Source organism: Setaria viridis, chromosome 4, assembly GCF_005286985.2.
Source record: "Setaria viridis chromosome 4, Setaria_viridis_v4.0, whole genome shotgun sequence".
Taxonomy (NCBI): Eukaryota; Viridiplantae; Streptophyta; class Magnoliopsida; order Poales; family Poaceae; genus Setaria; species Setaria viridis.
Genome location: NC_048266.2, coordinates 14,694,314 through 14,704,102, shown reverse-complemented (window position 1 = coordinate 14,704,102; position 9,789 = coordinate 14,694,314).

Below are 9,789 nucleotides of genomic sequence, written 5' to 3'. Positions count from 1 at the left end.
TTCATTGACATGTGTGTGGTGAGCAAAGGCTCCTTTTATGGCTGTTGTTTTACATTGCATGTATTTTAGTATGTTGGCTCATAAAGCTAATGGCACGTGCCATTAATGATCCCGTGTGTTTACATCATATGATTACACTGAAAATCTAACTCTCATGGTGTTTATTCAAAGTAACACCTATTTATGAGCTCAAAGGCTTAGCCGCCTATTGGCTTAAGAATTTAACGTTTCCCTTATCAACTATAGGTCAAAATGACTGGCACGTGTATCTTCGTGAGATGATATTGGAGTCTGCACTGGAGTTAAGCAGATCTCCCAGGTCCTCTGTGTTGTTCAACGTAGAAGCTTGAAGCCCAGATTTTGCGTCAACAATCTCATGTTTTATATTTAAATATAATTTGATTAATTTCCAACTTGTAGTATTTCTCCAAAATATCCATTACACATATTTTCTTAATTAAAATATATGAAGCATATAGTCTATACCTTTTTTGTATAATCTAAATCTCCCGATTGATGCGTCTTCGCTACCATAGTTCCATTTTCGGTGTTTCGCTCCCGTGTTCGTAGTAGCTAGTGTTAGCTAATAGTACGATTTTTCAAAACTATTTTATTATTGTTTGGTGTGTTGTTCTTAGTTGTAGTAGTGTGTTGTTTCAACTAATTTCCTTCGCGCTAAATAACGTCTTTGAGCAGTGGAGCATTGGGAAATGGGCAAGTGTCCTTAAACATCTTGCTATTTTGTACCTTTACTTTTGTACACCATGATCACTTTATGTTTATGCTTTTTGCATTAGATGTCAAACTTGTTGGGAAACCCTTTGTAGGAAGTTTACCAGATTTTCATGATCATTCCTTTATAATCCTTTAGAGGTTACCCTTATATGGGTAGTTTAATGCTTAGGCTTGCTTTACATGGGATGGTTGGTTCCTAATTAATCTTGATTAATGAAATATGCAACGTGAGATGGTAATCTTCTAGTAACCTGGAACCCCTAGGAGGCTCAAGCAAATCAGAATGATGGTTTGTTGTTGTTTTGAATGTTTAAGTGATGTTGCATGAGTCGAACTTAAGGATTGATCCCACCCAGGAAGACTCATACAACCATGAGCACCATGTGGCTTTGTTCTTGGCTAAGTAATTAGAGTATCTCCCAATTTGTAAGAGCCATTTGTGGAAACATGTCACACCCGATTTTAAGGATAAAACCGAGTGCTTTCAATACATATGCGCTAGGATCAAGTTACACACATGTATGACAATAGTGAATAACAAAGACAGTGCTAAAGCGAATAGAGGGAGTATTAAACATTATTACATGACCGGAAGTCTCAATAAAACACAAAGCCTAAATTATTACGCAGCGGACTCCGAAGATGACAACGTCACCACAGGCAGCTGACTGAAGAACCGTACGCATATAACTCCTCAAAGTCGTCAAAGTACTCCACCGGATTAGCTTGGTCTGAACAACGGTTTTGCAAGGGTGAGTACACTTATGGTTGGTACTCAACAAGATGTGGGGAATAGTGTAGTGTAAGGCAAACCAAGGCATGGCTAAGGCTTAATGAGCATCAGCTTTTATTTAGGTTGGTCAAATTTTATTAGCAATTAACTAAGTATAAGTTCATACCACCCGAAATTAATCAAGAGCATAAATAAAGTAAACAACATATGCATGAAATAACAACAATTTAAGTCCATCTTTCGATAACATTTTCATGTGAGGGTCCAGGCCACTCTTAACCGTGACCATGGCTGATCGATCAGTTTTACACTCTGCAGAGGTTGCACATCTTTACCCACAAGTCGCGTAAAAGTTCAAAAGAACTTTGGACCCAACCATGCGGTTTTTGCAAGGCACCATACCACACTTCCGAGGTGTAATTGCATAGGGACTCTACGAGGCCTTTACAAAGATTCGCTAGCAAGTGGTAACCCGCTAAGGTTTCAGGTCGAAGCAGAACATAGCAGTCCCCTAGTGGGTGTAGTGTCTTAGCAAAGCCCACTTCCCCAGAGAGCGAGTGCTATATTCCATCAATGCCTCCCCTCTTTCCCTTTCAGTAAGATTACCCCTAGACTAGAGTTTCTAATTATTCAGCCAAGACCAGAGCCATTTAGTCTTGTGGTAGCACTATTTTCCTAGGCGGTTCTCCATGTTCCGATTAAACCCACATGACCTTGTATTAATGAAAGATATAATAGAAGTAAAGCAAGATTAATCATTAAGTTCAGTTGAACTACCATATACCAAGTAGGTACTAAGCATGAACTACCCAACACAAAATGGTAAACCCGGTTGGTCAAGGCAAAGGTAAATTCAATCTAGGCGAACCTTAAAATTGGACCCATCAATTTAATCTTAACATGTGCATAGCATAAAAGTTGAGTACGAGAAAGTAAAGGTGTATAGGACTAAAAAGTAGTGATCAAGGACACGACTTGCCTTCTTGGCCTTTCTCCTGCTATTCGTACTCCTCGAAGGATTGATCTTCAAATCCATCGAACTGTTGAACGTTTACACGCGTCACACGAGCACATACAAGCAAACATGGGCAAAAGGTAAGAAACAGTACACCAATCACAATTAAACAGAGAAAACAAGCTTTTAAAATTTTTCTATGCTTTAAAACGAACACGTGGATATAAAGAACGTGAAAAACGGAGTTAAGATGCAAAAGATATGATTAAAACAAGATCCAGGGGCTTTTCTGCGAGAAAAACAAAACTTCAAGGGTCAAACTGCGAAAAACCAAGGACCTATACGTAATTATGCATATAAATCGAAGGTTTAATGTGCAAAAACGCCAAAACAGATGGCGGGTTGATTTTAGAGAAACTTAGGGTCTAAACCGAAAGAAAATTGGACCAAAACACAAATACTTTTGAACTAGATTGGACCGCGGGTTGATTTGCGAAAAAGGCGAGGGCTTATGTGCAAAAGCGACATGGCGCGACATGGTTGACCGGTACCCGATTTGGTTGACTCGCTGCCGGCCGTCGGATTTGGATCCGACAGTCACGGTCGTCGATGACACCGTAGCGACGGCGGCAGAACAGCGACGAGCGGCGGCGAGCGACGGCGAGCGGCAATGGGGTCGCCGGAGTTGGTCGAAACGATGCTCTGGGGCTCAGTTTCGCGTGCTGAGAACACCGGCGATTCATGACGATCGAGGCTCATCGGAGGGCGGTGCTTGGCGGCGGCGCAGGAGCTCGCGGCTAGGGTTTCGGGCGCTGCTGCGGGGTGCTCGAGAGGGGGGGTGCAGTGGCTTAAATAGGGGCGGATGGCGTCGGAATAAGGGTAGGGGCGGATCCCTCGCGGGGAACTTGCGCGGCGGTTGCAGGAGGCGGGTGGAGTCCGGCGCGGTTGGGGGAGGAAGTCGCGGCCGGATACGACCGGAGGACGGGGATGACAGGTGGGCCCCACCCATCAGACCAGCGGAAGGGAGCAGGCCGCGCTGCTTCACAGGCCGCGGAGGAAGGAGAGATGGGCCAAGCAGGCGAGGAAAGCTGGGCTAGCCAAGCAAAACGGGCCGACGAGGGGAAAACGGTCGGTGGAGCTATTGGCGTTGGGCCACGAGGGAAGGTGGCGCTTGGGCCGGAAGAAAAGAAGGAAGGGGAAGGAGAAGAATGCGGCCCAAGAGAAGAAGAAGGAAAAGAAAAAGAGAAAAGAGAAAAGGAAAGGTTTTGAAAATTGGAAATTGAATTTGAGATTCAAATTTGATTCAAACACAATCAACCAAAAATTATGCACCAGCATGAATGCACAATAAACTCCTATGGTGAATTCATTTAATTTGGAGAAAATGAAAATTAATATGCCTAAGAATTTAAATGACATCCTAATTTGAGCAAATTTTAGTGAATTTAATTTCTTTAAAAAAAATTTGGGTGTTACAAATCCTACCCCCCTTAAGAAGAATCTCGTCCTCGAGATTTGGAAGATTCTGCAAAAAGATGGGGGAATTCCTTCTGTAGCTCGTCCTCTCTTTCCCAAGTGGCCTTGTCCTCTGTATGGTGACTCCATTGAACCTTGCACATCCTGATAGTCTGGTTTCTGGTAACCTTTTCCAAAGTATCCAAGATCTTAACATTCAATTCCTCCATAGGCAACTGTTCTTCGGGACTCTGAGGCACTTCTTAAGTTGTGAGATATGAAACACATCGTGTACATCTGACAACTCGTTAGGTAACTCCAGTTGATAGGTTACCTGTCCCACTCTCTCAAGAATCTTGAACGGACCGATAAATCGAGGTGACAACTTTCCCTTGATCTTAAATCTGCGCATACCCTTTATGGGCGACACCTTGAGATACACATAATCACCTGCCTCAAAGGTTAATTCCCTTCTTCTAGTATCAGCATAACTCTTCTGTCGGGATTGTGCCATCCTCAAGTTCTCTCGGATGATCTGGACCTATCTTTCTGCTTCCTGTATAATTTTTGGTCGAAATAATTGGCTTTCTCCTGTCTCATTCCAGTAAAGGGGTGTACTGCACTTTCTACCATACAAAGCTTCAAACGGTGACATTTTTAGACTGGCTTGATAGCTGTTATTATAGGAGAACTCTACATACGGCAAACTCTTGTCCCAACTACCTCCATGCTTCACTGCACATGCTCTCAACATATCTTCCAGTATTTGATTTGTTCTCTTAGTCTGTCCATCCGTCTGAGGGTGATAAGTTGAACTGAAATTTAATCTCGTACCTAGAGATTCATGCAACTTTTGCCAGAAACGTGATGTGAACTGAGTACCCTATCGGACACTATCTTTTTGGGCACACCATGCAAACACACTATTCTTGACATATACAACTCTGCTAATCTTGCCCCAGAGTGGGTAGTCTTCACAGGTATGAAGTGTGCTACCTTTGTCAACCTATCAACAATCACCCAAATTGAGTCGTAACCAGCTTGAGTGCGGGGCAATCCCACTATAAAGTCCATGACGATTTCTTCCCACTTCCATTCAGGCACCTTTAACGGCTGAAGCAATCCAGCTGGCCTCTGGTGTTTAGCTTTGACCCTTTGGCATATGTCGCAAACAGCTACCTGTGCAGCTACATCTTTCTTTATTCCATGCCACCAATACCTCTGCTTAAGATCCTGATACATCTTGGTACTCCCGAGGTGAATGGAGTAGGCTGAATCGTGAGCTTCTTTCAAGATCGTCTCACGGAGATTTCCCACATCGGGTACCCAAATTCTTCCTTTGACCCATAAAGTTCCCTGAGAGTCTTCTGTAAAATCTGTGGCTCTTCCTTCCTTTACCATCTCCTTAATTTCCTTGACCTTCGCATCCTCAAGCTGTCCTTTTCATATCTCTTGCTCTAAAGTCGACTTCACTTCCATCGTTGCTCCTTCAGTATGCGCAACAATGCTCAAGTTAAGCCTCTCAAATTCTTTCATCAACTCGTCAGGTAGCTGAAATGCTAAGGCTAGGTTAGCATGACCCTTCTGACTCAGAGCGTTTGCCACCAGGTTAGCCTTGCCAGGATAATAGTGAATCTCCAGATCATTGTCGTTGATAAGCTCTAACCATCGTCGTTGTCTCAGATTAAGGTCCTTCTGAGTGAAGATGTACTTGAGACTCTTATGATCGATATAGATCTGACATTTAGTCCCCAGAACATAGTGCCTCCAAATCTTCAAGGCATGCACCACTGTGGCTAACTCCAAATCATGAGTCGGGTAATTTTGCTCATGTTTCCTCAACTGCCTAGAAGCATAGGCTATCACATGACCTTCCTGCATTAGAACACAGCCTAAACCCTGTCGAGATGCATCACAATATATATCGAATCCTTTATGCAGATCTGGCATCACCAACACTGGAGCTGTGGTCAACCTCTTCTTCAATTCCTCGAAACTGGCCTGACATGCCTCAGTCCACTTAAATTCCCTTCCTTTGTCTAGCAGTGTAGTAAGGGGTTTTCACTATCTTGGAGAATCCTTTGATGAACCTGCAGTAGTAGCTTGCAAGTCCAAGAAAACTCCTAATCTCAGTTACTGTTTGTGGTGGGTTCCACTTCAAAACATCCCGGACCTTGCTTGGATCCACTGCAATTCCACCGTTGGAGATGATATGACCAAGGAAAGAAGCCTCCTTCAACCAGAATTCACACTTACTAAATTTTGCGTACAGCTGATGCTCCCTCAACTTCTGAAGCACTAACCTCAAATGTTCCTCATGTTCTTCCTTATTCTTGGAGTAAATCATGATATCATCAATAAACACCACAATGAACTTATCCCGGTAGTCCATAAATACCTTATTCATCAGATAGATAAGTAAGCTGGAGCATTTGTCAGCCCGAATGACATTACCGTGTACTCATAGAGACCATATCTAGAAGTAAAAGCAGTCTTGGGTATGTCGGATGGCCTGATCTTCAACTGATGATAACCCGATCGCAAGTCGATCTTGGAGAATACCTTGGCTCCTCTCATCTGATCAAACAGATCCTCAATGCGAGGCAATGGGTACTTATTCTTGATGGTTACCTCGTTTAGTGCCCTATAATCCACACACATCCTCTGTGTACCGTCCTTCTTTGGCACAAAGATAACCGGTGCTCCCCATGGTGATGAACTTGGCCGAATGAACTGTTTTGCCGATAATTCCTCTAATTGTTGTTTCAATTTTTTTAATTGTTCAACCAACATTCTATAGGGACGTTTGGAGATAGGTGCAGTACGAGTTAAAAGATCAATAGCAAATTCAATTTCACGGTCAGGTGGCATATACCTGGTAAATCGTCGGGGAACACATCCGGATAGTCACACACCACCTTGTTATCTTCCAAAGATTTCCCAGCTAGCCGATTAACTACGCAGTCTGCTGCCGAAGGTAGAGTAGCCACAAACTCAATTCTTTCACCTGCTGGGCTTGTGAGAAGAACCAACCTTTTTGCACACTGTATCACTGCATCGAACTTGCTCAACCATCCCATACCAAGTATCACATCAATTCCACTTGATTCCAACACTATAAGATTAGCCAAGAAATCTCTGCCCATTATCTTGAGGTTCACTTGGTTTCATTGATATAATGCTTTCATGTCTCCCCCTGGTGAGCTGACTAGCATATGGCATGGCATGGTACTAATGGGCATGATATGTTTAGCTACGTACTGTGTAGTAATGAAAGAATGGGATGCTCCGGAATCAAATAATACTGAGGCGGGTGCTGAGTTGACAAGAAGCATACCGAGCACAACGTCGGGAGCCTCCTAAGCGGTATCAACATCCACGTGGTTTAGCTTTCCACGCACATAGTTCTGCTGTCCCTGAGAGCGTTGTGAGGTTTGGTTCACATTCCTTGACTGTTGCGCCTGTGGATTCTGCCAAGAAGTGCTGTTATTCGGCACGGGAGTAGATGGCATACTCCTCTTAGGACAAGCGTTGGCATAGTGGCCAACTTCACCACTTTTGACACCAAAAGACTAATCTGTTTCTACTACCGGCGAATTTATCGGCTCAGAGTGGGATCAAGGCATTAAGTCGATGGGGTTCTTTATATTTCAAGAGGAGTCGATGTGGCTTTGAATATTGCAATCAGACGTCATTGGCTCTAGAGGCAAGCATCGGACTTCTATAATTAGTTTCGGAACATGAAGCCCTCATACTCCGAAACTGGGAGGCCCGTGTTGACACCGAATTATCAGACTTCTATTGTTAGTTTCGGAACATGAAGTCTTCATACTTCAAAACTGGGGGGCCTGTGTTAACACCAAAATTTGGAAATATGCTCTGAAAGGAAGGAATCGGCCGATGATGCAAAAATGATGAAATCTCCTAAATAAGGCTATTTGCGAGCTGGCCGCAGAAATTAGGATCGCGTGTGCATGAAGAAAGGAAAAGCAAGATATCTAGAAGATTAAAAGAAGGAAATCAAGTCATGTGCGGGAGGTTGAATAAAATATTCTGGACATTAAGTTGGTTAGGGATAAGCTTGGTTAGAGATAGAGTTGGATTAGTTAGAGATAAAGTTTTTTTTAGAAAATATTATGTACGTGACTTGCCTTGTATGTGGTTAGATGCCAACTATGTAACGTCCACCCTATAAATATAAAGGGACATGGCCATTGTAAAACAACACACGATCAATATACAACACATGTATCTTTTATTTACCTTTTTGGTTTCACGCCATTGCATTAGGAGTAGGAGTAATGTAGCTTCTCGACGAGTTCCTTCTAGCAAGCTGGGCTGCATCGACATCGATCTCCGACGAGCTACAAAGTACCGTCACCAGGTGTTCTAGGCTTTAACCACCGGGCGCATTGCTGTGGTTTCGTCTAGTTTCATCTACCAGTTATTGAATATCTTGAATCTTAGACTTACGGCGCATCGCTTCTATCTTGATCTACGGTATTCACCAGTTATCCTGCCTTGATTAAGTCTACATCGGCTAATATTTATCTGTTCTATCGTCTTGCCGTTCAGTTGGCTTTAATTAGCTTTAGATCGGTTCATTATAGATGACAGATTGCTTAATAGCTTGTTGCATCTTAATCTTGGTTATCCCCTTCGAGTGCTGCTGGGATTAAGTTTCGTTATGATTGGATTCATTGGCTGGTGGGGTTCAGATTAACATCCTGCTAAATATTTCTAGACTGCAACTACCAGGCGCATCGCTGTGGTTTCATCTAGAGATATTGGTGGAGAGTTTAGTTTAGATCTCATCGGTTTGTGGCTCTAACTATGGTGGAGCGGCAACTCAATAGCATCCTGTTTTCTATCGGCCGCCTGGCCGATGGTTATCACAAAATATATTAAATCGGCTAGATGGCCGATGGATTTCTCACGCTCGTCAAGGATCATATCGGCCTGATCGGCCAGTTGCCTCGGACTTCACAACGACTATCATCTCCTTGTCAATTGAATGGTCAAACTGACTGGCATGCCCGCGCACACCACGCGCACTGATTTGGATTCTGCACTAGAGTTAAGCAGATCTCCCAAGTCCTCATGTGCTGATGCAGGGTCCACCGCCACCAAGATTTTGCGTCAACAACCACACTTGAAGCAAGTGTTGCCCACTAGAGCATTGGGCCTCACTGGAACGCCTGCAGGAGTCATCTGGCAATTCTGCGGAAAGACGGGGCGCGGAGTCTGCATCCCTGAATGCTGGAATTGGGGGTTGGGGCGCTGAGATGACTGTTGAGTGGGGCGCTGAAATGACTGCTGCCCAAAATTCCTACTTGAGCCCCTGTGCGGAGTGGTGTCCCTTGTTGTGGAGCAAAGCGAGGGCGAGTGTTGCTTCCTGATGGTGACTGGGAGTTAAACTTCCTCTTCATCTCCTCAAGCTCGTTCCTCTTGTGCTCCAGGGCAATTTCTTTATCCAGCAACTTCTGGAAGCTAGGGAAGGTGTACAACATCAACTGGTATTGAAGTGGTCCAATCAAACCATCCAAGAACAACTCCTGCTTCTGTTCATCATCTGCAACATCTTCAGGAGCATAGCGGGACAACTAGACAAATTTGTCCCTGTACTCAGCCACTGACATATTCCCTGCTTAAGAGCAAGGAACTCCTTCTTGAGCTTCATCAATCCGGAAGGAATGTGGTGACTCCTAAAGTTAGTCCTAAATTCCTCCCAAGTGATGCCATTGGCGTTGGCATGGGTGGTGGTGTAAGCATCCCACCAATCTGCAGCTGGTCCTTCCAAGCATCCTGAAGCATACAGGACCTTCTCCCTGTCAGAACACTGGGTAATGTTCAGCATCTTCTACACGGTCTTCAACCAGTCATCAGCATGTAGTGGGTCCGGAGAGTGTGA